At 39.4% G+C, this 25531-nt stretch overlaps 1 pseudogene; it reads left to right on the forward strand.

The window, feature by feature from the left end:
- LOC103712815 overlaps positions 1–25531 on the forward strand; it is a 32001-nt pseudogene that overhangs the window by 3852 nt on the left and 2618 nt on the right.

Below are 25531 nucleotides of genomic sequence, written 5' to 3' on the forward strand. Positions count from 1 at the left end.
GATTGAAGTACATAATCAAGCAGTCGATTGGATTGGATCTTTTTTCTTCCTCTTTTCTTTACCTTATCTTCGTGAGAGGAAAGAGTTTTAGGACTTACAACGAATACTTGGGCCAAAATCCGAATTGCACAGTAAAAGAAGGCATAGTAACTAAGTTACTGCGGTTTGCAGAGCAGATTGTAAAGATGGATGATACGCCATAGAGATATTTAAGCGTATTATACTTATTTCCTGTAGAAATATTTGCATATTTGGTGAAGAGTGTGCACCATAGGGCAATTGAATATTTGAAGGATTTCTGGGTTTCATACAATAAGCGGTTTTAATAGGTTAACTGTTTCCATGTGCTCCTTTGTTATGCAGAACAAATTCTTCTAGTTTTCATGAATTTCTTCAATCATTTATACCATCCAACGAAGTCAGCTGGAAGAGCAGCATGCATTCCAAGACCTTCCTATCATATCACACTGAAATAAAGATACATTGTATGTATGAAATTGGGAAGATTTTGGCTCAAAAAATATCACCCGATAGGTTAAATTACTACATCTACATCATGCTTATCTTAAATAACTGGACAAGCCCAACTACGAAGAAAACATGTACTATCTGTAGCTCTAGTAAATTTTTCACTCTAACATGTTTGCTTCATAAATTCAAAGATACCACATTCAGTTATTCTCTTCCATAATCGATCTTTTTCTATTCTTCACTACCTGTCTAATTCACCTCGATACATCTTACTTCCATCTCAACAAATCTGTTATATATTATAAGGACAAGCTTGCATGAAGACCACCACTAATCTTACCTTGATGCACCCAGCAGAAAAGGAGTTTTTTATCGCAATTTTATCATCGTCTTTTTTAACAATTCATCCAACTTCTAGTTAAGAAGTCAAGACAGATGAGACAAATCAGGATCTTGTTGACTTTTCTTTTGATCAACTCAGCAATACAATTTGATCAAAAAAAAAAAGAGGGAAAAGCTCAGTAATATAAGTAGTTGGCCTACTCCTGTTTTCCAATATACTTCTAATCCTCTGGCAATCAAGTCTAAAGTTGTCCTTAAAATGCAAAAATAAGTCCATCAACATTAGGTTTGCCTTGGAAAATATCTAGTGTTTCTTCCTTCCCTCTTCATAGAGGAATATGTTTGCATAACATGTTTTTGTTGCTTCCTATGTTTACTTCCTTTTCTTTCTCCTTCGCTACTTCCTTTATCCAACTTTCATTCTTGTCCTACAACCTTGTGTCCTCCGATGATAGAAGCTGTTAGCTTAGCTGTGACATCAGAAAACCCTGTTGATTGTCTAAAGAACCTGAATAAAGTTTCTGATTTAATCAAACTTGAGTTGCTACAGCAGAGCTCATAAATCAGATGTGCAGAGGGTAACAAAGGCAATATTCTGAAGGGATTTTTCTTATGTCTTTTAGACTTCCTTACAAGACAGCAGGGCTTACAAATTTTCTTAAAACACATTGAACATATCTGAAACATTAAAGAGAGAAGACATGATCATAGAGAAATGAAGAGACACATTGACCATACAACTTGGACTGCATAGGAAAGACAACAGTAATTAAAACAGGTTCTAAGTGCATTAACTTCCAACACTCCCCCTTAATGCACTTTCTTCACAACTCCAATGAGATTTCTGAGATAACAAAACTTATGCTTTGGGAGTGCCTTTGTCAGTATATCTACTAGCTGCTCTTCACTCTTGCAATACTTAAGCTGAATTTCACCATTCTCTATACCTTCCCTTATGAAATGGTATTTGATTGCAATATGCTTGGTACGATCATGACTGATTGGATTTTTCCCAATAGCAATGGCTGATTTGTTGTCACAAAACAATATGGTTTCTTCTTCCTGTCTTTCTCCAATGTCTTCAAGAATTCTTCGCAGCCACACAGCTTGTGAAGTTGCTTTTGCTGCAGCCACATATTCTGCTTCTACTGAAGATTGTGCCACAATGTTCTGCTTCTTAGATGCCCATGAACATATGCCTGAACCAAGAGAAAAAATATAGCCACTTGTGCTCTTCATATCATCCAAACAACCAGCCCAATCACTGTCACTGTAACCAATTAAACTTGCACATTCTCCAGCCTTGTAAAGAATCCCATCATCAAGAGTGCCTCTCAAGTATCTAAGAACTCTTTTCCCAGCTCCATAATGGTTCTGACTTGGTTCTTGCATGTAGCGGGAAAGTAAATTTGCAGCAAACATTATGTCTGGTCTAATGGTTGTAAGATACAAGAGGCCACCAACTAAACTTCTATACATTTTAGCATCTGCCTTCTTAGCACCATCATCCTTCTTCAACTTTTCATTTGCAACCAAGGGAGTAGAAACTGACTTGCATCTGTCCATATTGAATTTTTTAATAATGCCTTCTGCATACTTCTTTTGATAAATGAAAATCTCATTTTGTGTTTGGGATACTTCAATTCCCAAAAAATAATGCATTAGCCCCATGTCACTCATTGCATAAGCTTGCATCATATCTCTTTTGAACTCTTGAATCAAGCTTTCATCATCACCAGTAAAGATTAAGTCATCAACATAAATTGAGACTATCAACATGGAAGCTTTTTTCTTCATGACATAGAGAGTGGGTTCACTTTGGCTTTTCTCAAAGCCCTTCTTGGTGAAGTACTTGTCAATCTCACTATACCAAGCTCGCGGAGCTTGCTTCAGCCGATAAAGGGCCTTTTTCAGTTTGTATACTTTATGTTCTCCCCCATTCACCAAGAATCCTGGTGGTTGCTCAACATATATCTCTTCTTCAAGTGTCCCATTTAAAAAAGCAGATTTAACATCAAGTTGGCATATTTTCCAGCACCTTTGAGCAGCAAGAGCAATGATAGTTCTTATAGTTTCAAGGCTTGCAACTGGTGCAAAAGTTTCATAGAAGTCAATACCTGGCTTTTGCGCAAATCCTTTGGCAACAAGCCTTGCTTTGTGCTTTTGAATGCTGCCATCTTGATTAAACTTAGTCTTCTATATCCACTTCACTTCAATTACATCTCTTCCTTTAGGCCGATCAACAAGCTCCCATGTATGGTTTTTTTTCTATCATACCCATCTCTGCTTCCACTGCCTTGACCCAAACTTCTTGCTGTTTTGCTTCTTCAAAGCTTCCAGGTTCTAGGACAGAAAAATTGCATGCGTCATACACTTCACTCAGACTTCGCATCCTTCTTGGAGGACTTTCAGGTGAAGAGCTGATGGGAGAAGACAATCCCGAGCTTGAGCTTGGATTTGATGGGGTTGTAAATGGCTGAGAGGAGGCTCCATCATCTGAAATTTCTGGAGTATTGTGCTCCACTTCGCATGTTTCAGATGGAATCTCCTGCACTCTATTGTTAGTCCACTCTCATGAAGCTTTTTCATCAAAAATAACATCTCTACTGATGATTAATTTTTTTAGTTTTAATATTATAAAGCCGATACACTTTTGTCTCCGAGCTATATCCAACAAAGATACATTTTTCACTTTTCATATCAAACTTTGCTCTCTTCACACTAGGAATGTGTGAGTAGCAAATGCAACCGAAAACTTTGAAATGCCTTACCGATGGCTTGATTCCGCACCAAGCTTCAATTTGAGTCTTGTTCTTCACTGCCTTTGTTGGACTTCTGTTGAGAATATAAGCTGCTGTATGAATAGCTTCAGCTCAGAAGGTTTTTGGTAAGCCTTTCTCATTTAACATTGAGGTAGCCATTTCCACAAGAGTCCGATTTTTGCGCTCAGCCACTCCATTTTGCTGTGGGTTGTATCCTGCCGTCAATTGCTTCCAAATGCCTTCATCTTTGCAATATTCTTCAAAATTTTCTGAAGTGTACTTGCCTCCCCTGTCACTTCGAATAGTCTTAATAGTATTGCCACTTTGTTTCTCAACAAATGCCTTGAATTTCTTGAACACAAGAAAGGCCTCTGATTTTTTTTTCAAAAAATAAACCCAGGTCATCAGAGAGAAATCATCAACAAAAATAAGAAAGTACCTATTATGATTCAAAGAGGGAGTTCTCATTTGTCCACATATATCCGTGTGTATAAGCTCCAATGTTGCCTTTGCTCTCCATGAGCTTTGTTTTGGAAATTATCCACGGTGTTGCTTGCCCATTATACACCCTTCACATGGATCCAAACTGATTTCAATGTCAGACAGCCCATTCACCATATTTTTCTGCTTTAATAGCTTTAGCCCAAGGAAGTTTAGATGACAAAATCTTTTATGCCATAGCCAAGAATCTTCAACAACTTCTCCTTTAAAAGCTGAAACTGATTCATACTTGAATTCAATAAAAAAATTTCTGTTCTTGGTCATCTTGACAGATGCAATTGCCATAGTCTTATTTTTTCAATCATAAATTATGCAGCCATCATCTTCAAAGCAGAGACGATAGCCATTCTCCACTAGTTGCCCAACACTTAGCAAGTTCTGTTCAAGGTTAGGAACAAGCAAAACATCATGAACATGCTTCATTCCTTTTCTAGTTTCAACAGCAATGCTTCCTTTTCCTTTGGCTTGAACAATAACTCCATTTCCCAACCGTACCTTAGGTGTGACTGTAGTATCAATACCAACAAATATTTTTTCATTTGGTGACATATGATTACTACACCCGCTATCTAGGTACCATACACTATTCTTTTCTTCACAAGCTACTTGGCAAGCATAAAATAAATTTCCTTCATCATCATCCTTTTGCTCAGTGAAGTTAGCTTGATTGTTTGTCTTAAATCTGTAATTTTTTTCAATATGCCCAAACTTCTTACAGTGATTGCATTGAGGCTTTCCACGATGCCAGCAATTTGAGGTATTATGGTTTGTCTTTTTGCAAATCTTACATGACATTTTAGAGTCATTGGAGAACATACCTTTCTCATATTTTCTTTCTTCCTTCTTTGAGTCATTCTTCTTCCATCTTCTTTGTTGATTGCTTGAATCACCTTTCTTGAAGGACCTTTGAGGCTTCAAGTTGAACTTTGATTGAAAAGCACTTTCAATCGATTGGTCTGAACGCCATTGTCTCCTCTGCTCATGAGACTCCAAGGAACCCATCAATTGCTCAACGGATAAGGTGCTGAGATCTTTTGACTCTTCAATTGCTGCAACAATGTAATCATATTTTTCAGGCAAGCTGATTAAGATTTTCTCAACTATCTTCTGATCAGAAATATCTTCACCATACGTCTTCATCTGATTGACCACATTAATGACTCTGGAGAAATAATCTTTTACAGATTCAGATTGCTTCATTTTTAAATTTTCAAACTCCCTTCGTAAGAATTGGAGTTTTACTGTTATGGCCTTACTGTCACCTTGAAACTCCCGTTGCAAGGTCTTCCAGGCTGGTTTGGCTCTGATGATTCTTGGAAAAAATGGTTGGAGAAACTCCATTTTGAATCTTGGAGAGGGCTCTAGCATCTGTCATTCTGTTTGCATCAAATCTCTTCCTCTGGGCATCAGAAAGTCCACTCTCATCATCTGGATCTTCGAAACCTTTTTCAATAATGTTCCAAAGATCTTCAGACAAGAGCAAAGTCCTCATTTTCACCTTCCAAAATTCATAATTTTCACCTCCAAAAACTGGAATAACAGAGAAAGAAGGAGCAGGATTTTCTGCAGCAGAGGAAGCCATCTGGTCCTGTAGTTGCTGTCTTCTTTTGTGGGAGAAATACGCCCAGATATATCTATTGAAACACAGCTCTGATACCAGTTGTTGGTTGTCTAAAGAACCTGAATAAAGTTTCTAATTTAATCAAACTTGAGTTGCTACAGCAGAGCTCATAAATCAGATGTGCAGAGAGTAACAGAGGCAATATTCTGAAGGGATTTTGCTTATGTCTTTTAGACTTCCTTACAAGACAATAGGGCTTACAAATTTTCTTAAAACACATTGAACAGATATGGAATATTAAAGAGAGCAGACATGATCATAGAGAAATGAAGAGACACATTGACCATACAACTTGGACTGCATAGGAAAGACAACAGTAATTAAAATAGGTTCTAAGTGCATTAACTTCCAACAAACCCTTCTCCACAAACAATACTGCCGCAGAATGCCAAAAGTTTCATTGCATCAAGTGTATCAATTTGACACATCTAAAAAGCATCTCATTGCCTGAAAAAAGCCATTCATAATTCATATCCTTAATTCCTCTTGTCAAATCATTGTAGGAAATTAAAGCACCATAAAAGGTCAAATATTTTCTCTGGCTTTCTCTAATGAACAAACTAAGCACTAGGGACATTCCACAACCAAAAAAACTAGGAAGGTACTTGGGTGGTTGTGTCTTAAATCAAAACTCTGCACTCTTCAACTGTCACTCCGTTGCTGCATTGAGGGGTCTGTCTTAAATTTACTCTTCTGCTCGACGACTCTGTTCAAAGGCTGCAACAAACTTTTGGTCTCCAATGGTTGAAGCCAACACGGACACGAATCTTCTGTAGTAACCTTCCGGGATTCTTATCTCCTAATCCCCTCTTCGTTTCCTTTCCTTTCATATGGGTAGTGTTTGATTCTCTGTTACATTGTTATCTCCTTTCTCCCTTTTCTTTCCTTTACTGCATACTCTCTGTTCTTATCTTATACATATTTTTATCTTAATAAATTGGGTGGCCTAACCTCCCTTCTTCTCAAACTTATAGATGCAATAGGCAATGCGATGACAATAACAAAAGAGTAGACACCAACATCATACCTCTAGTAGATATCGTTGAAAGATCAAGGGACTTCACTTCTTTGTATTTGTGTCCCTTCTAATTCTAGCAATATTGTCAGGTTTCTCATTCCTTCTTTTCAGTTTTCTCTAAAAGCACAATTATGAATGCACATCTTATGTCATGAAAAATGGTTGTTTTGACCGAATATTTATAGAATAACAGATAATGTAATTATATATTTTTCTTAACCAAGAAGGTTGAGTTCTAACAGTGGAGGTAATTATTTTCTAATGCTGCAGGAAGTCACGATCCGAGGAAGACGGGAATCATGATAGGTAACCAACATACCTCTCCTAAACCTACCATTTTAAGGCTTTTGTCTTCTTCCGTTCCATTAAACAATATTTTTTCTGGTTTGTTTATTCATGATACTCAATGAAGTAAATGAAGCATTATCCAAATTACCGATTGGAAAATTATCTACCTAATACTTTTTGGATAGCCTAGCAATAATCCACCCTCCCCTTATACTAGGGCCTGCCATCTTGCCTAGTTCCGTGTGTCTATAAATTATGAGTGCTCTATGGCTGTGTCAATGGATTATAATAGCCTTATGTCGATAAATTATAAGTTCCCTATGTCTCCCTTGCAGTCTTACTCTGAGTTTCAGAAACCTAACTTAGTCATCTTTATTTCTTTCAGTTAAGTCAACCTTGCCAGTTCGCTAGTAAACTGAACTCAACTCCCAATTATAGGACTGCAAGACAATAACTCTAGGCACTTTAAATTCCTTTAATCCCTTCATTGAACCTTATTCCATATTTCCTGGGTTTGCCACCTTATTCATTACGATAATTGCATCAAGATTTCAATGGCGTAACTCAACTTTAAGAGAACCCAAGCCTCCTGACATTATGTTAAACCCCTAGAAGCTTTTTTCCTTATGGCCAATTGCTACATAATTTATGGCCAAGAAATAAGTGATAACAAATCCAAGAAAAGAGTTATGGGTCATCATATTGGAAATGATAAGGACTTCTTCAGATTAAATTGTATAGTTTAAAAAGAGTCATGGCTTAAACACATCTAGAAAACTATAGCCATAGTCTGCTCGAAATTATTGGCAATTTGCCAAGTGGTCAAAAGCTATAGTTAAGAGTTATAGCATTCATAAGTATGAGAGGTATACCAAAGGGGAAATAGTGGACCAAGGGGGTGAAAAATCAAATGTTAAGTAATGATAATTAGTTAATCACTTTAAAAGCGAGCGCATGATGGAAAATCTTAATATCAAAATTTCAATCATTGGATAACTTTTTTCTCAAGATTATAGGCTTGAATGCTCATAAAATTTTATAGATGTGAAATGATATGTTTATTGTTGCTTGTGTTTATATGCAAATTATGAGGTTAATGCTAAATTTTTGAAGTAATGTATGAAATACTTCCATAGAACATTCAAATGGTAGTTATGCCTTTCCTCCTTCGCAGGTGCCATTGCTGCCGCCGTAGGATTATCTCTGGGGTCTTTATTGCTCTTAGTCTATCTTCTTCGTTACAGAAAGTCTCACTCAAAGAATGCACAAAGTGTTGAAGACTTGCTACATAAATATGGATCCTCGGTGCCAAAAAGGTACAAGTATTCAGAAATTAAAAGGATGACCAAATCCTTTAGTCATAAGTTAGGGCAAGGTGGTTATGGTAATGTGTTCAAGGGTAATCTTTGTGATGGCCGTCTGGTAGCTGTGAAAGTCTTAGGTGAGTCCAAAGATAATGGTGAGGAATTTATCAATGAGGTAGTTAGCATTGGCAGAACTTCCCATGTAAACATCGTTTGTTTGCTAGGCTTTTGTTCAGAGGGGTCGAAGAGAGCTCTTGTCTATGAATTCATGCCAAATGGATCGCTTGAGAAATTTATATACACGGAGATACCAGATGCAATGATTAAACTTGGTTGGGAAAAATTATATGAGATTGCAGTCGGTATTGCTCGAGGACTAGAGTACTTGCATCGTGGGTGTAGCACTCGCATAGTACATTTTGACATTAAGCCTCACAACATCCTACTGGACCAAGATTTTTGTCCCAAGATTTCTGATTTTGGGTTGGCAAAACTATGCCCTCCGAAAGAGAGCATCATTTCAGTAGTTGGTGCAAGGGGAACGGTTGGATACATTGCCCCTGAAGTCTTCTCTAGAAATTTTGGAGTTGTCTCCAGCAAATCCGATGTTTACAGTTATGGAATGATGGTGCTGGAAATGGTCGGTGGACGTAAAAATATAGATGCAAGAGCAGAGAATACTAGTGAAATTTATTTTCCACACTGGATTTATGACCATCTCAATCATTATGATACCCTAGAAGCTTGCGGAGTGACTAGTGAGACTGAAGAGATTGCCAAAAAGATGATAATAGTTGGGTTGTGGTGCATACAAATGCTACCTGCAAATCGTCCATCAATAAGTAGAGTAGTGAATATGTTGGAAGGAAGCATCAGTGACTTGCAAATGCCACCAAGACCATAGTTAATTTCCATTTTAGAATCATCAACGATTCTAATGATTCATCAACCTATATTCCTTATGGTGCAAAACTCGTTGTATTTTTCAGCTCTGTTAAATAATAATCTCTAAGCTCATATTTTAGCTGCTATGAAATAACATGTTTAATATCATTTATTTTACTGCTTCTATTGTTGCAATAAGTATATATTATATTATATTATATAAATGGATCTTAATAGTGCTTTTTGAAACTTTGAGTTTGGAAGAATATGGCAAGAAAAAAAATCAATTTGGTTTTATGGCTGAAAACGATCAAATATGGATCAAACATCATTATATTTATATCTATATCCATTTTTTATTTAACATATATAGATAATGATAAGAATATCAATTGGATTCTAAAATTCATATCTTATTTGCTTTAAATGAATATAGATGCAAATTGAATATGATATGGATATAAATGCATATATAAGTCATATAGTTAAATTTTATGAACCAACAAATTAAAAATTTTATTATATCAATGATAATTAAGTTAAGAAAATATTTATATTGTCTCTTGTTTTCTATTTATAGAAATTGTACAAGACTCAATAGGACTACAAACAGAACTGAATATTTGTAAAATGATTGAGGTAGCTACCTACCATATGCACATCTGCGTTCCATTGAGACAGATATAGATATGAATAAGGATAGTAGAACAACCGAATTGTATCGATGTTCGGTAGATTCGTATGTAGAAATAAACACAAACAGATATTATCTGCTTCAATTTTTCTCCTATTTGGTTTGCTACCACCTTGAATAATGCGAATTATGGGTCAGGGAATGTGCTGCAAATCAGAGCTATATTGGGTGTTTGCATTATGTTCTCACATATAGACCTCTCTTTGATCTTTCCATTCATTCATTCATTCATTCAATCACTCATTCATTCATTTTGAGGTTCATCCATTCATTCAATTCATTCTTCCATTCATTCATTTTGAGGCTAGAAGGGAGTCCCATCATAATCTAGGACTCGGAACCTAGGATTTTTTACCAAGAAGGAACTCCAACCCATATTTCGTGGTGAAATCTTGAGGGATAACACCACTCAAGACTCGGACCATGGACCCTCCATTTGAAACGGAGAGGTATGGTCCGTGAGCTATTGCTGCGTTCACCGTTTTAGTCATATTCAAAGTTTGCTTTGCTGGATGGCTCCCTTTTGCCTCCTTTAGCATCAAAAAACGAATTGTTTTTTATCTACCTTGCATTTTCTATGGGATACTCCTAAAAAGAAAAGAAAAGAAAAACATAAGATGCTCTGCAATAACTTGCTTTCTTTGCCTTCTTTTGCTGTCCAATTCAGATCGGACTCATTATTGGATTGACTCTTATGTTCTACAGTTTTTATTTGAATATAAGTAGAGAAAAAGAATGAACAGAGAAAATATCAGGAAAAGAAAAGGAAAGTTCAATCCAATCAACTGCTTGATTGTTCTATCTCCCATAAATGAGGCAAATCTTCCAATGTGAATTACTACCCTCATCTAATCTAACATGAAAGTCCACTTGCAATTTCCATTCTTCCCACTGCTAGAACTAGAATGAATCTAGTTACTCATAAAGCAAGATCACTTGGACTAAAAATAAGGCTGAGGCAATTATAGATAACAGTAGCAAACAGTGAGCATTAGATTCAATTTTTAAGAGTATTTCCCCCTTTTCTTGTTCATTTCATTGCGATTTACCCTTGGAAAATTATGTTAATGGGGAACAGGCAAGCATAGCAATACTAAAGTGCAACAAATGCACTTTTAAGTTTGTAATATGAAGTTTACAATTTGGAGTTAATACAGCTGTCGGAAAAAATTAGGCATGAGCAAGACAAACCCTACATAAAAATAAAACTCTCTCAGCTTTAATATTTCAGTTCTCTCTCGACACGCTTTCATTTCTCTCGCTGGCCAAGGGAGTGTCCCGCTACATGCAAGAGGAGAGGATGAGAGCAAGAAGAGAGATACTATTCTCTAAGAATTGTTGAAGACTACGATTTAGATAAGCCTTGGTAATGGTATAGCTATGGTGCATTGACTTGGGGTCAAATATTTATTAGGAATGAAATCCCCCGACTGAGAGCCGCCTTCTGCTTTAGTTGCTTTGAAGACACACTTGAGAACTACATCCCTTGCCTTATTAGCAACGTAAGTGGTCTTGCACCTTCACCAACGCAACAACCTTGCAAAAGCTAGGTTGACATGATTTGGTAAAATTTCAATTGCACATTGATACCTAAACCCAGATAGTCTGTAATATAATAAACTCAAAACTAAATATATCCCACAAGATGGGAACGGGAGATGTTGGTACTGACAACTAAGATGCATTTACCGAATATGACGGCATTAGAGAGGATGGGTAAAAGCTCCATGATTTCGGTCTATTCTATATCCACCCTATATGTGATGATGTGTACGTGCATGTGTTTATTCTCACATCGGCTATGCAATAAGCAGATTTTGGATATTTATACAGAACCAAGAAATTTAAATAATATCTTATGGCTTGCCTTTTTACATAATATCCTAAGTTGTTACAAATAGTATTAGAGTGGATCCTGCCAATAAACCTGTAAACTAAAGAATACTGTAGTATGGGTCTAGATTGAATTTATGATACTTATAATTGGATTTGAATGGATTTTGGATTTTATCTTAGGACATCAGAGCTTAAATAGCAGAGTATGTCAAGATCCACATGTGTGTATATTTAATCTCACATCAACCATGCAATGGATAGTTCCTAAATACATTTATAAGACCCAAAAAAATCAAATGATATTTTTTGGCTAATATTATTCTGGAGAGGTCCTAGTTTGTTGCAATATAAGTCAAAATATGAGTATCTTTTCTAGTGGTTTATTGAGCTTCTTCAGAAGTTTCTCTATTTCAGGTCTCTGCAGCTGTCGTCGAAAGAGCTGAAAAAGTCCCGTCTCCTGCCTCTATTCCCACCGCCATCTGTTTCTTCCACCGCCAAACGCCGGTAACGATGGTGGAGGAGGAGGATGAGAAGGTCAAAGCCCGTGGATTGGGCATTGGGATCTGGGTTTTCCTTAGCTCCATCTTACCCCACCGAGGGAAATCAATGAATAGGATCTTCACCCTACACGTGGAGATAAACTAGCTGTCCACGCCCTCTGTCACGGGCTAAAAGCCAGTCGTCTCACGAGACTCTTATGCGGATTTGCATACGTATAGTAAGCTATGCGTGCTTCTTTTCGTAATGAGTTTGCAAATATGCGCGCATCTGCGTAGACTATCTATTTACGTCTTCATAGACTATCTATGCGCCCCCCTGCGCGGCATCTCCACTCCCTGGGACAATTGTTTCCCGTGGTCGCTGACAGATATTGGCATTTTTTTTTATATATATACGGATATTGTTCCGGATTTTAAAAAAAAAATTATGTGCTCCTTGAGCTCAGGTGCGCACGTCCGCATACATACGTATATGTAGATTTTCTTTTCCGCACAAATAGTTTTCTGAGTACGTCCGCATATCTTCACTAAAACATTAAAAATATATGCCTATCCGCACGTCTTCCCAGGGGAAAAAAGCCAGAGCTCCGAGCTCTTTGTCCACCGCCGCTTCTCCGCTCACAAGAAATAGTCCTCGATTTGGCCGTTCAGACGGATTACCTACTCACCAGTGGAGGGAGAAAGAACTGAAGGAGGACGAAGAGGGAGGAAGAAGGCGAAGAAAACGACGTCGTTTGTGTAAACGTTTCCATCTTAATGGGTTCAGGGGGGTCGATTCACGGATTCCAATGGGTCCGGTCTGTTTTGGGTCACAAACATGCAAACGCACAGCACATGCGCGTCGCACACTAAAATAAAAATTTTTCTTTCACAGAATTTTTCATTGGGCATGGACTCTTATTTGATATAATTATTTATCAGAATATAACAATATAATATCATTAATAAGAAGCTTAATAATTTATTAAACAATATTGAATAAAAAATATTTTATTAGTACTACTAGATTAATATAGAAATTAGTGATATTATTAATAAGTATATTTATTTAATGTATGATGAAATTAATAAAAAGTATTTTTCACTGTTACTATGCCATGACCACGTTTTTTTGCAGGTTATTAGATTATAGTAATGCTTTATTAATTTCTATTTTATTTTTATGATCATTAACTTAATTAAAAATAAAAGTATAAACACTACTAATTTCGCTATATTGCATTTAAATATTTTCTAAAACCAATACTGTTTCTGCTAGATTCCGAGCTGAGGCTGGTATCTGCTAGTTGTGTGTTGAGGTCAGTAAGAACCGAAGTGAGCTAAGGTCGGTTGAGACTGAGATAAAGTGGGACTGGTTGTAACCGAGGTCAACCTGCAAAAAAGTCCGCTTGTCGGAAAGTTTCTTAAATTAGATTATGATCTTATTATTTTATAATAATATACTATTAAATTTTATTTAAAAAATTAACTAGGCTTTTAAAAATATTGTAACTATGCATCATATGGGTTATATACCAGTAAAGTCCTAAAATTCTGAATCTGATCAAGGTTATATTTTTCTGCCAGATCAGGCCAAGGTGGAATAATAGTTTTTTTTCTTGTTCCAAGTCTTCGAGGAGGGGCCTAGAGAGAGAGAGAGAGAGAGAGAGTTGTTTTCTAGGTTCTGGTGGCATAAAGCTTTAGGGCTCCGAAAACTATTGCAAATCCTAGTGTTTTAGGACCGTTGCGTGCACAGGTCGTCGTTGCAACTACAACCAAACCAGCGACGCTACTTGGGTGTTTCAACTACGTCCCACCCAGATGGACCCGTGCGACCAGCTTTGCAATTTATTGTCCTTAAGGCATTTTTGACCGTGGCTTTTATTTTATATCTTGTTGGATTAGGTGAAACTAGGGGTGGCCCAATACATCTGAGGGCCTAAGGTGAATTCAGTAAATGAGGCCTCTTTTTTTAAATAATATTTTTTTTAATAAATATAAAATACTTAAAAAAATGTTATGGAAATAAATTTTTGTCAAGTACACTATTTCAACAAAGATGCATGAATCTAATAAAGATAGACAAAAAGCCTCTTCAGTTTAATATAATTTTTGAATAAAAGTAAAAAAAAAAGATTACTTTAAAAAAAAGCCCATGAAACTGTTCTAGGCAATACTGTTTATCATGTCAAGCATCAAAGAATTTGTCCGAAAGGACCTCTCTATAAGAAAAAGTAGGGTCATTATGGAAAATTCACTAGGGTCATTATGGAAAATTCACTAGGGTCATTATGGAAAATTCACTCCATCTAATTAATAAAAGTCCCATCCCACCATCTCCCCTTCAAGTGGGTACCCAAGCAGCCACTGCAACATCACGGCACAGCAGCCATTCAACCCCCCCCCCCCCCCCCCCCCCCCCCTCCCTCCTTTTCTTTTGCTAAAGACCATCTCCCCCTTCAAGTGAGCACCTAAGCAGCAACTGCAACATCACGGCACAGCAGCCATTCAACCCCCTCCCTCCTTTTCTCTCTCTACCACCCAAGAGGGGAGAAGAAACAGAGAGGAGAAAATTAAAAGAATCTCCACCCTCCAAGAAGTCCATCTCCAATCCCCCTATCTTTCTTCCTGATGGCCCAGCTGGATCAGGAGTAATGACTTGTGAGGGAAGGAAAACCAAGACCAAAACCAAAAAAGAGAAGGGATGAAAGATAAGAGTGGCTTCAGGCGTGTATCAAGCCAACCAAATCCCTCCTCTCTCTCTCTCTCTCTCTCTCTCTCTCTCTCTCTCTCTCTCTCTCTCCATCCACCCAAAACAAAACTATTGTCCCCAACTTCCCCAATTGCCCCTCTGCAGGCTAGGAAACCCTCCACCTTCCTTCCATCAAGGGGGAAGACTTGTAGCCAGCTTCTGCTCCCGGAGGCCTTCCATTGGTCCAAGGCCTTAGGCGACCGCCTCGGTCGCCTAGAGCTCGGGTTGGCCCTGGGTGAAATAGGATGAGTGAATTATTGTTTAGATCTAAGAGCGGAAGGCTGGATGGGAACCTCCCAGCTCATGGCTTCGGCAGTTCGGTTTCTACCATTCTCTACTCTCCAATTGGAATAGTGTCTTCATCGCCTTCATACTTGTTGAAATCAAGATAGGATAAGATAGGTTTATTTATTTATTTTATATTTTCTTACATTCTTCCTCACATGTGGGCCGGACTTCTCTGATACCAAGTTAAAATCACTATTTATTCTAAAAACTCAAGTTAATAGGATGAAGTAGATTTATTTATATATTTTATATTTTCTAAATGCATGAAATTCAACTTCAATAGTTTAATGACGACCCTAAGTAGTTCCCTTTCATTAAAATATTATATATTTCTTGTTTCCCAAAAACTGGAATCCAGTTCAGAGAGATAAGGACCAAAAGAGTATAGGCTGTTATATATTATTTGTTCAGTTCAAGAAATGCGTTCAGATTACTTTTTTTTATCAATTAGGTTGATTAATATAAGATTTGTGCTTGTATTATTTTATAGGTCGAATGGTGAAAAAGAGTGCCATTTTTTTTATTATTTTTTGGTACAAGGTGGGAGAGCACATTTGGTACGTCGAGGTAGATGACCGCCGATCCTGATGGGCGACGTTAGATGATATGGAGGCATGATGATTTCTAAAAATGAGAAAGCTTTTCTGAAAGATTCCTTTATGATTTGTGAGAGAAGAAAATGAAGGAGACCGGCTACAATGGTTGTATACTGCTGCTGCTTCATTGCATCTGCAGGCTTTTGAGAGTGTGTAGTTCCTATCAGACCACCTAAAGAGGCAAATGATGCTACAGACTGGATCAAAGATTTTTTTTTGGACAAACCACGTGCCCATGCTTGAGCCATTGTGTGATATCTTTTTTCTAATTTTGTTGATCGTATTCACACTTGTTGCGTTTGAGCTGCCGTTATTAAAAAAAAAAAACAAATGAGACCAGGGTAAATTATTATATCAAAAATATATGACTTGAAAAAGGAACAAAATAAATGATGAGATGGAAAATAAAATATATTAAAAATATGAATATTTTAGATATACTTGGAAAATATTTGACCGTGCTACCCGGCACAGTTGGAAAAGCCATCAAAGGATGTTCATGGTTTTGAGCCCCGCACCCATGACTTTTGGCTAGATTTTCCATCCTAGTTCTACTGCCCTGGGAGCTACTCAATTGCTACCGTAACAATATTGCTTCATTGGGCAAGGTTGTCAATACAACTGATTTGTGGGTTGCTAAATTGCTACGTTTTTTTTTTTTTTGGGTACATTCTATATAGCGTCTTGAAAAATAACAAATTGCTCCACGTTTAATAGCGTCGGAGATCGCGTAGGCAGGAAGGGATTGTCTTTCACATAAAACGGTTTACTTTTCTTTACATGAATCATCATTGGATTGCGCAATAGTGCCTTCAAACCTGTGTAGGTAGATGAAAAGAGTTTCGAGACCTATCATCTTTTTCGTGCCAAAGATAGAATCCGAATCCATGGATGGTTGGAAAGACCTTTTTTTTTTTTTTTTTTGTTGTGGTAGAACCGCTTAGTCTCTAGTCAGACTTTGATCCTAGACTAATAGTGAATAAACTCGGCTGCCTTTGAAGACTTTGACGCTAGACTAATAGTGAATAAGACAAATGACTTAAGATACGGAAAATATGAGTCCTTGGGACGTGCATATATCTTTTTTTCTTTTGCTCAATATGTCTATCATTATTGCTCATGTTACAGTTAAATCTTGTGGAAGCTCTGCAGTTGCATTTGGTTTCCCAACGGAGAAGATTTTTTTTTTTTTTTTTGTGTTAAGAAAAAGAGAAGATACTAACTCGTTGGAGCAGTCAAAACTTCGACTAAAGTTCTCTATCGACCTCGTTGGCATGTTTACCCCCTTCAATAATGCCCTTGTTTTCCTCCCTAGCTCATCTTCTCAGCAGCTGCTGGGCCCGCCCAACATGACCGATTCAAAATGCAGAAACCATCTGAATGATATAGCTCTCCTCCCCCTTAAGGCATCCTTCGCCCAACCAATTTATCAAGTATCAACCATGCCTTGTAGAATCCCCTCATCACCTCCTCCCCTCCTCATCTTCCTCCTCTTCCTCCTATCCCTCCTTATCTCCACCAACGCGTACCCTGGGAACAACCCCCCGACCGGACTCTGTCCGAACTCGACCTGCGGCAAACAGGATATCGCTTACCCATTCTGGCTAGCTCCAAATCTATCCACCATCCCTTCCACCTACTGTGGGTACCCAGGATTTATGCTGATATGCCAAGATGACACCCCAATCCTTTCTCTCGGCCACAACAATTATACCGTGACCGACATCGATTACCACAACCAAACCATCTCCCTTGCCGACACGGATGTCCTCGCCGCCGGAACCTGCCCCAGGCCCCGGCACAACCTCACCCTCATCAACAAGTTCAACTACACCACCTCGGACACCTTCTTCCTGAGCTACACCCCCAACCTGAACTACACCCCCAACCTGAACTACACCTCCCTGGACACCGACCTCACCTTCTTTCTCGACTGCCCCGACGGTCCACCGGACCGCCGAATAACCTGCCTTTCCGGAAGCAGCAGTAACCGGTCTTACATCATCACCGACGATGATTTGTCGGCCATCAACGAATACGATTTGGTGCTGCAGTGCCAAGATATTGTGGTCGTGCCGGTCCTCTCTCAGGAGGTGAACAGGGGAAACTTGAGCGCTTTGTCTAGTGACTTTGGAGGGGTGTTGAAAAAAGGCTTCCAGCTGGGCTGGTCAGACGAGACATTGGAAGAGTGCTATCGCTGCGAGCTCTCCGGCGGGCTCTGCGGGTACCAGACAACCCAGACGAGTTTGTCCCTCGCCTGCTTCTGCTCCAACGGAGTGACCGACCGCCTTTGCGGTATGTTGTCGATCGTTTTACCCCCCTTTTTTTGTTATTGCTGCTGTCTTCCCTTTTTTTTTCTTTTTGTCTTGTTCCTTGGTGGATTTGGTCAATTTTAGACCAATGGCCGGCTGGAAGCCGGAACGCGAACGTATGCTGACCTCTAAGCCAAGATTCATTTTGGAAGTCACCACTAGCGACTACTCCAGAATTAAGAGCATATTAGCATAGCATCATCACACAAAATAGTTTGTTCCACACCGTAGATTCATTTTTTTATTGGGTAAATTCGAATTCATTAAACAAATCTAGAGTAGATACATCTATAAGAATCTGAAAATAAAATATCTAACAATTAAGAAAGACAATCGGTCACAAACATCCATAATACAATTCCTGTATGAACAGAAACGTATGTTCCTATCCAATCCTGCACCCATTCTTAAACAATCCTGCATCAAAAGGATGACCGTAGAAATTCCACTAAAGTTTTGACATCATTTTACTTAAAATAGAAATTCCACTTCTAAATGTAAAAGACAATGCAATGATAATCGAAAAAGAGTAGACACCAACATCATACTTCCAGTGGATATCATTGAAAGATCTAGGGACTTCACTTCTTTGTATTTGTGTCCCTACTAATTCTAGCAATATTGTATGGTTTCTCATTCCTTCTTTTTAGTTTTGTCTAAAAGCACAATTCTGTATGCACGTCTCTGTTCATGAAAAATGCTTGTTTTGACAGAATATTTATAGAATAACTGTCACGCCCCGAACCCAGTCACCCGGGTCCGGCACGCGACCGGCCGCATGAGCCCTAGAGCAGTGCCCTAAAGATCATGCAAGGCCTAAAAGGTACAATATTCACATATATGCCAAAATCAAAGATTGATGTAATTCAATCAAATCCAGCTACAATGTACTGATTTATTACATAATTTCAAATGTCCATAAATAAAAGATAAATTGACTTCTAACTATCTAGCAGTCTGACTCCAGTTCGAGCTCACTTCTTGTCCCATCCGACAGATTCTACGAATCCAGTGCCTCTGAAAAAAATGGAAGTGTAGTATGAGCTTTTCCAGCCCAGTAAGAATCCCAACAGCCACACACAACAAAATCATAAAATAATCAAGTATCAAAATATATATATCATTTCATCATTTCAAAAGCTCAACAAACAACAAATATATGTAATCAGTACATATACACAAATCCTTTTTCACATTATGTGATCCATTCCCGTATTACTCAAATTCCAAAGTTTTCAAACTTTTCATTTCTGGCATTGGACTAACCAAGATCATGTCCCAGTCCAAGACTGCACAAATCCCACGCATAAGCTCGTGGCAGCTATCCCACGCGTAAGCCCGTGGAGGCTATCCTACGCATAAGCTCGTAGAGGCTATCCCACGCGTAAGCCCGTGGAGGCTATCCCACGCATCAGCTCGTGGCCGCTATCCTACGCATAAGCTCGTAGAGGCTATCTCATGACAAGGTTAGTCCAACCCATATTACATGTCTAGTTTTACATGTTCAATCACATTCCCATCACATCACATATTTTCATAAATTTTCAAAAAATATGTTATTTCTTCCCAAATGAATTTATCTCAATATTTTCATTATAAACAACATGCACGCCTCATAGGTGCCGCATCAACTCATAAACAATAACAACATAATAATGAAAATATGTTGATAAAAATTCGTCTCATATGTATCATATCAACTCACAAGCAATAACATCAAAACCGTAAATAAATCCAACGATAAATCAATATATGCATAGAAGTGCTCAGATGTAGGGATTCTTACTGAAATTGTAGACTGACTCTAACACGGATCCGAATCACAACCTACGCGCTGGGATGCTGAGTCCCCTGATCAAAATCTCCTGGCACCACCGACTCTTCCTCTACAACATCAATTATAAATCACAAACTAAATCATTTAATATTTAAATATTCTAAACCATAATTCACATCTACTATGGGGTCCATCACCAGGTACCCAAACATCTCAATCCCTCCAAATCTAGGGCAGTCGGGATAGCCCGACTCCCACTCCGTACCACCAACCTACGTCGTCGCCAGCCGTGGCCGCTGCCACGCCGGCGATGATGGCCGGTCCCGGTGAAGAGACCAAAAGAAAGGGATGATCCCTCTCTCTTCATGGTTGGGAATACATCTCCTCCCTCAAATCCTTTTTGATCCAAGGGCAACAACCATGGTGGTTGTGCCCTCTCCTTCTCCAACCCAACAACACCACTGGCCGAACCATCGCCGGCCGCCACTGTTGCAGTCGCCGGCGATGGTGGCCGGACAAGGGGAAGAGAGAAGAAGAGATCTCCTCTTCTATCTCTTCTTCTTCTTCCTCCCAAGAACATGCATGATTTCCTCCCCCTTCTCCAATCTCGACAAGACTTCTCTCCTCCCTTCCCCCTTCCTCTTTCATCCACGGAAGAACCACTCTTCCCCTCCTCCAAACATCCACCGGAAATCCACTGGCAGTGGCTCGGCCCCCACCCGACGGCAACCCCAGTGGCCCTCAGCCGCCGTCACCGTCGCCGCTGGTGGCCAGCCGACACGAGAGGGAGAGGAGACAATGGGATCACGAGGAAGAAGGCCTCGGATCCCCCATCCCCCATCTTCAAATAAATCATAAAACTCAACTCCTCACACAGACCCGATCAACCCCGCCGCCATGAATCCCGGCCAATCCCGGCAGCCGGCGGCGACGGAATCCAGAAGAGAGGAGCCGAACAGGGGTATCCTGTTTCGGACCTTTCTTCGATGATCTCACCGGCCAAATCCCCACCAAAGCCACCCAAAATCCAAGCAATGAAGTGCAAAGAAAGGATCCACGCTTACCTCGGTCCGATGGGTGCTCCGGCGGCCTTTCCGGCGAGGAATCGGCGGAGAAATGGAGGGTCTTCACCGAAGGAAAGAGGAAGGCTTTCCCCCCCTCCGCGGCCGGCCGGATCTCCCTCTCCGGCGCTCGATCCCCTCCGGCGAGTCGCCTCCCCCGACGACCAACCTCCCCTCACCCCGCCGCCCCACCCCCTTCACCCCTCTTCTTCCACGATCGTGCCTAGGGCACGATCGTAATAAGGGGGATGGGCCCGGTCTTTTCGGGCCGGCCCATCCGCCCTTTCCTCTTTTTTTTTTCTTTTTTTTTTTTGGGGGGGGGGGGTATTACATACTCTCCCCCTTAAAAAAAATTTCGTCCTCGAAATTAACTTACTTGAAGCCTCAAACTTTAAAAAAAAAAATATACATCCATCATATCATCCCTGAGATCTCAAATAATCTCCCTCTCGGAGTACCTACTCATAAGATTTTGACATACAAAAATCACAGCATCTTACAACTTGATCCTTTCTTATTTACCACACATAGTAAGTTCTTTTGATCTCCTTCAAAAGAATTCCAAACTCCCAACCTTGGATTAAAATGCCATAATTATATCCCAAAGAAATTAATTTCCCTTGATTCTACATAGAGATCATGATTGTCTTAAGAAAAATAGGAGAAATCTTTAGTATCAAATGCTCTTAATATTCTATAATTATTTTTCTTTTCTTTCTCCCACATCATTCCAACAAATAAGAGATCCATAGAATCAACAACATTCTCCTGAAACTAACTCAAGTATTTCATCATGATGCCTTTTAGATCAAATATTAATGATCTTAACCAGTTTCAAAATAAGTCAAACCACCACACTTCCGCTGCACACTCTGATTTAATTCATTTAATTCTTTAAAGTCACAAAATGATTTCTGACTAAAGTATCACTTTGCATTGAGACTAAGAAACTCTAAATTTCAAATTTCCAAGTAGAACTAGAGCAAAACCTTTAGATCTTTTTGTCCTCAATTTATATAGAGTGTACATACCATAACTAACCCCCGATCCTTTAGTCAAGTTTAAGGTCACTATGTGATCTCCACAACCTTCTTAGAATCCAAAATATCTAAGTTTAATTTAAAGGGAGGTAATTCTTGTATTCCTTTAGCAATTTAATTAGAAGATCTACATTGATTTTCTTTCCAACAGAATTTACTTCAAATTCAATGGTTTAGAAGTCATTGAGCCAATACACTAGAATTTAACTCGATCGATCTCCAGATCTTCCTTCACCAAGATTCTTAACATCCATCAGTAATGCTATATATGATAATTCATGTAAGCATCTCATGACCGAAGTCTCTACTCAATATGACATTTATTAGTGGCTTCATCAACAATGACAAAAGATCCCTGCTCAAATCTTAAACCTAGGCTTGAGTTTTAAATTAACACATCAAATAGTCTTCTACAATTATAAGTAAAATCCAGTAGCCCAATCCAAACATGAGAATTCAAATAATTAGAATTCCCCCATCAATATGCATACTCTATGGCCTCAAAATAATCAAATACATCAATAGGAAATAGACCTATTTGCAATATCCAACATGCCAACACCAGATATAATCCACATACATTTTCAACTTCGAAGAACGTTCCTTTCAATATTATGAAATCTCCTTAGCTTACTCCAATACTAAATCAACGTTCAAATCCCACTCTAATAATTAGCAGCAAAACCAAAAGTATGATCACATCAAAACCCCCATCAAATTTGAACTTTCAAATCATTTAAATAATATCTGAATATGGTATACTCGATATGCCATTGTTGACCTACACTTATCTTAGGTTAAACCTCTCTTATCATGATCAAAGATAATTTATACTTTCCTTCAATATGCATCGAAAACCAAACCGATGCATACATTTTATCACAATGCTCAGTGATCTTACAGCTTAAGCACTGAATTTAATTGTCATGTCCAAAGTGATCATAACCTTAAGCTATGATATATTTCTGTCACGATCCCTAGTGATCTTAAACATATGCTTAGATTCCAACTGGTCACATTTTTCAATAATCTTAAACCTCAAACTTTAGTGCCACTAAGGCCACAGTTCCTAGTGGTCTTAAACCTTAGATTATAATATCATTCTTGTTACAATCTCAAGTGATTATAAACCAAATCTCTGATAGTTTTTCTATCATAATTCTCCACTGATACTCACCTGAACATAAACCCTAGGATACCTTAACCTTAAGCTCTGATACCACTATGTCACGCCCCGAACCCAGTCACCCGGGTCCGGCACGCGACCGGCCGCATGAGCCCTAGAGCAGTGCCCTAAAGATCATGCAAGGCCTAAAAGGTACAATATTCACATATATGCCAAAATCAAAGATTGATGTAATTCAATCAAATCCAGCTACAATGTACTGATTTATTACATAATTTCAAATGTCCATAAATAAAAGATAAATTGACTTCTAACTATCTAGCAGTCTGACTCCAGTTCGAGCTCACTTCTTGTCCCATCCGACAGATTCTACGAATCCAGTGCCTCTGAAAAAAAATGGAAGTGTAGTATGAGCTTTTCCAGCCCAGTAAGAATCCCAACAGCCACACACAACAAAATCATAAAATAATCAAGTATCAAAATATATATATCATTTCATCATTTCAAAAGCTCAACAAACAACAAATATATGTAATCAGTACATATACACAAATCCTTTTTCACATTATGTGATCCATTCCCGTATTACTCAAATTCCAAAGTTTTCAAACTTTTCATTTCTGGCATTGGACTAACCAAGATCATGTCCCAGTCCAAGACTGCACAAATCCCACGCATAAGCTCGTGGCAGCTATCCCACGCGTAAGCCCGTGGAGGCTATCCTACGCATAAGCTCGTAGAGGCTATCCCACGTGTAAGCCCGTGGAGGCTATCCTACGCATAAGCTTGTAGAGGCTATCCCACGCGTAAGCCCGTGGAGGCTATCCCACGCATCAGCTCGTGGCCGCTATCCTACGCATAAGCTCGTAGAGGCTATCTCATGACAAGGTTAGTCCAACCCATATTACATGTCTAGTTTTACATGTTCAATCACATTCCCATCACATCACATATTTTCATAAATTTTCAAAAAATATGTTATTTCTTCCCAAATGAATTTATCTCAATATTTTCATTATAAACAACATGCACGCCTCATAGGTGCCGCATCAACTCATAAACAATAACAACATAATAATGAAAATATGTTGATAAAAATTCGTCTCATATGTATCATATCAACTCACAAGCAATAACATCAAAACCGTAAATAAATCCAACGATAAATCAATATATGCATAGAAGTGCTCAGATGTAGGGATTCTTACTGAAATTGTAGACTGACTCTAACACGGATCCGAATCACAACCTACGCGCTGGGATGCTGAGTCCCCTGATCAAAATCTCCTGGCACCACCGACTCTTCCTCTACAACATCAATTATAAATCACAAACTAAATCATTTAATATTTAAATATTCTAAACCATAATTCACATCTACTATGGGGTCCATCACCAGGTCCCCAAACATCTCAATCCCTCCAAATCTAGGGCAGTCGGGATAGCCCGACTCCCACTCCGTACCACCAGCCTACGTCGTCGCCAGCCGTGGCCGCTGCCACGCCGGCGATGATGGCCGGTCCCGGTGAAGAGACCAAAAGAAAGGGATGATCCCTCTCTCTTCATGGTTGGGAATACATCTCCCTCCCTCAAATCTTTTTTGATCCAAGGGCAACAACCATGGTGGTTGTGCCCTCTCCTTCTCCAACCCAACAACACCACTGGCCGAACCATCGCCGGCCGCCACTGTTGCAGTCGCCGGCGATGGTGGCCGGACAAGGGGAAGAGAGAAGAAGAGATCTCCTCTTCTATCTCTTCTTCTTCTTCCTCCCAAGAACATGCATGATTTCCTCCCCCTTCTCCAATCTCGACAAGACTTCTCTCCTCCCTTCCCCCTTCCTCTTTCATCCACGGAAGAACCACTCTTCCCCTCCTCCAAACATCCACCGGAAATCCACTGGCAGTGGCTCGGCCCCCACCCGACGGCAACCCCAGTGGCCCTCAGCCGCCGTCACCGTCGCCGCTGGTGGCCAGCCGACGCGAGAGGGAGAGGAGACAATGGGATCACGAGGAAGAAGGCCTCGGATCCCCCATCCCCCATCTTCAAATAAATTATAAAACTCAACTCCTCACACAGACCCGATCAACCCCGCCGCCATGAATCCCGGCCAATCCCGGCAGCCGGCGGCGACGGAATCTAGAAGAGAGGAGCCGAACAGGGGTATCCTGTTTCGGACCTTTCTTCGATGATCTCACCGGCCAAATCCCCACCAAAGCCACCCAAAATCCAAGCAATGAATTGCAAAGAAAGGATCCACGCTTACCTCGGTCCGATGGGTGCTCCGGCAGCCTTTCCGGCGAGGAATCGGCGGAGAAATGGAGGGTCTTCACCGAAGGAAAGAGGAAGGCTTTCCCCCCCTCCGCGGCCGGCCGGATCT

The sequence above is a fragment of the Phoenix dactylifera genome, chromosome 4, assembly GCF_009389715.1.
Source record: "Phoenix dactylifera cultivar Barhee BC4 chromosome 4, palm_55x_up_171113_PBpolish2nd_filt_p, whole genome shotgun sequence".
Taxonomy (NCBI): Eukaryota; Viridiplantae; Streptophyta; class Magnoliopsida; order Arecales; family Arecaceae; genus Phoenix; species Phoenix dactylifera.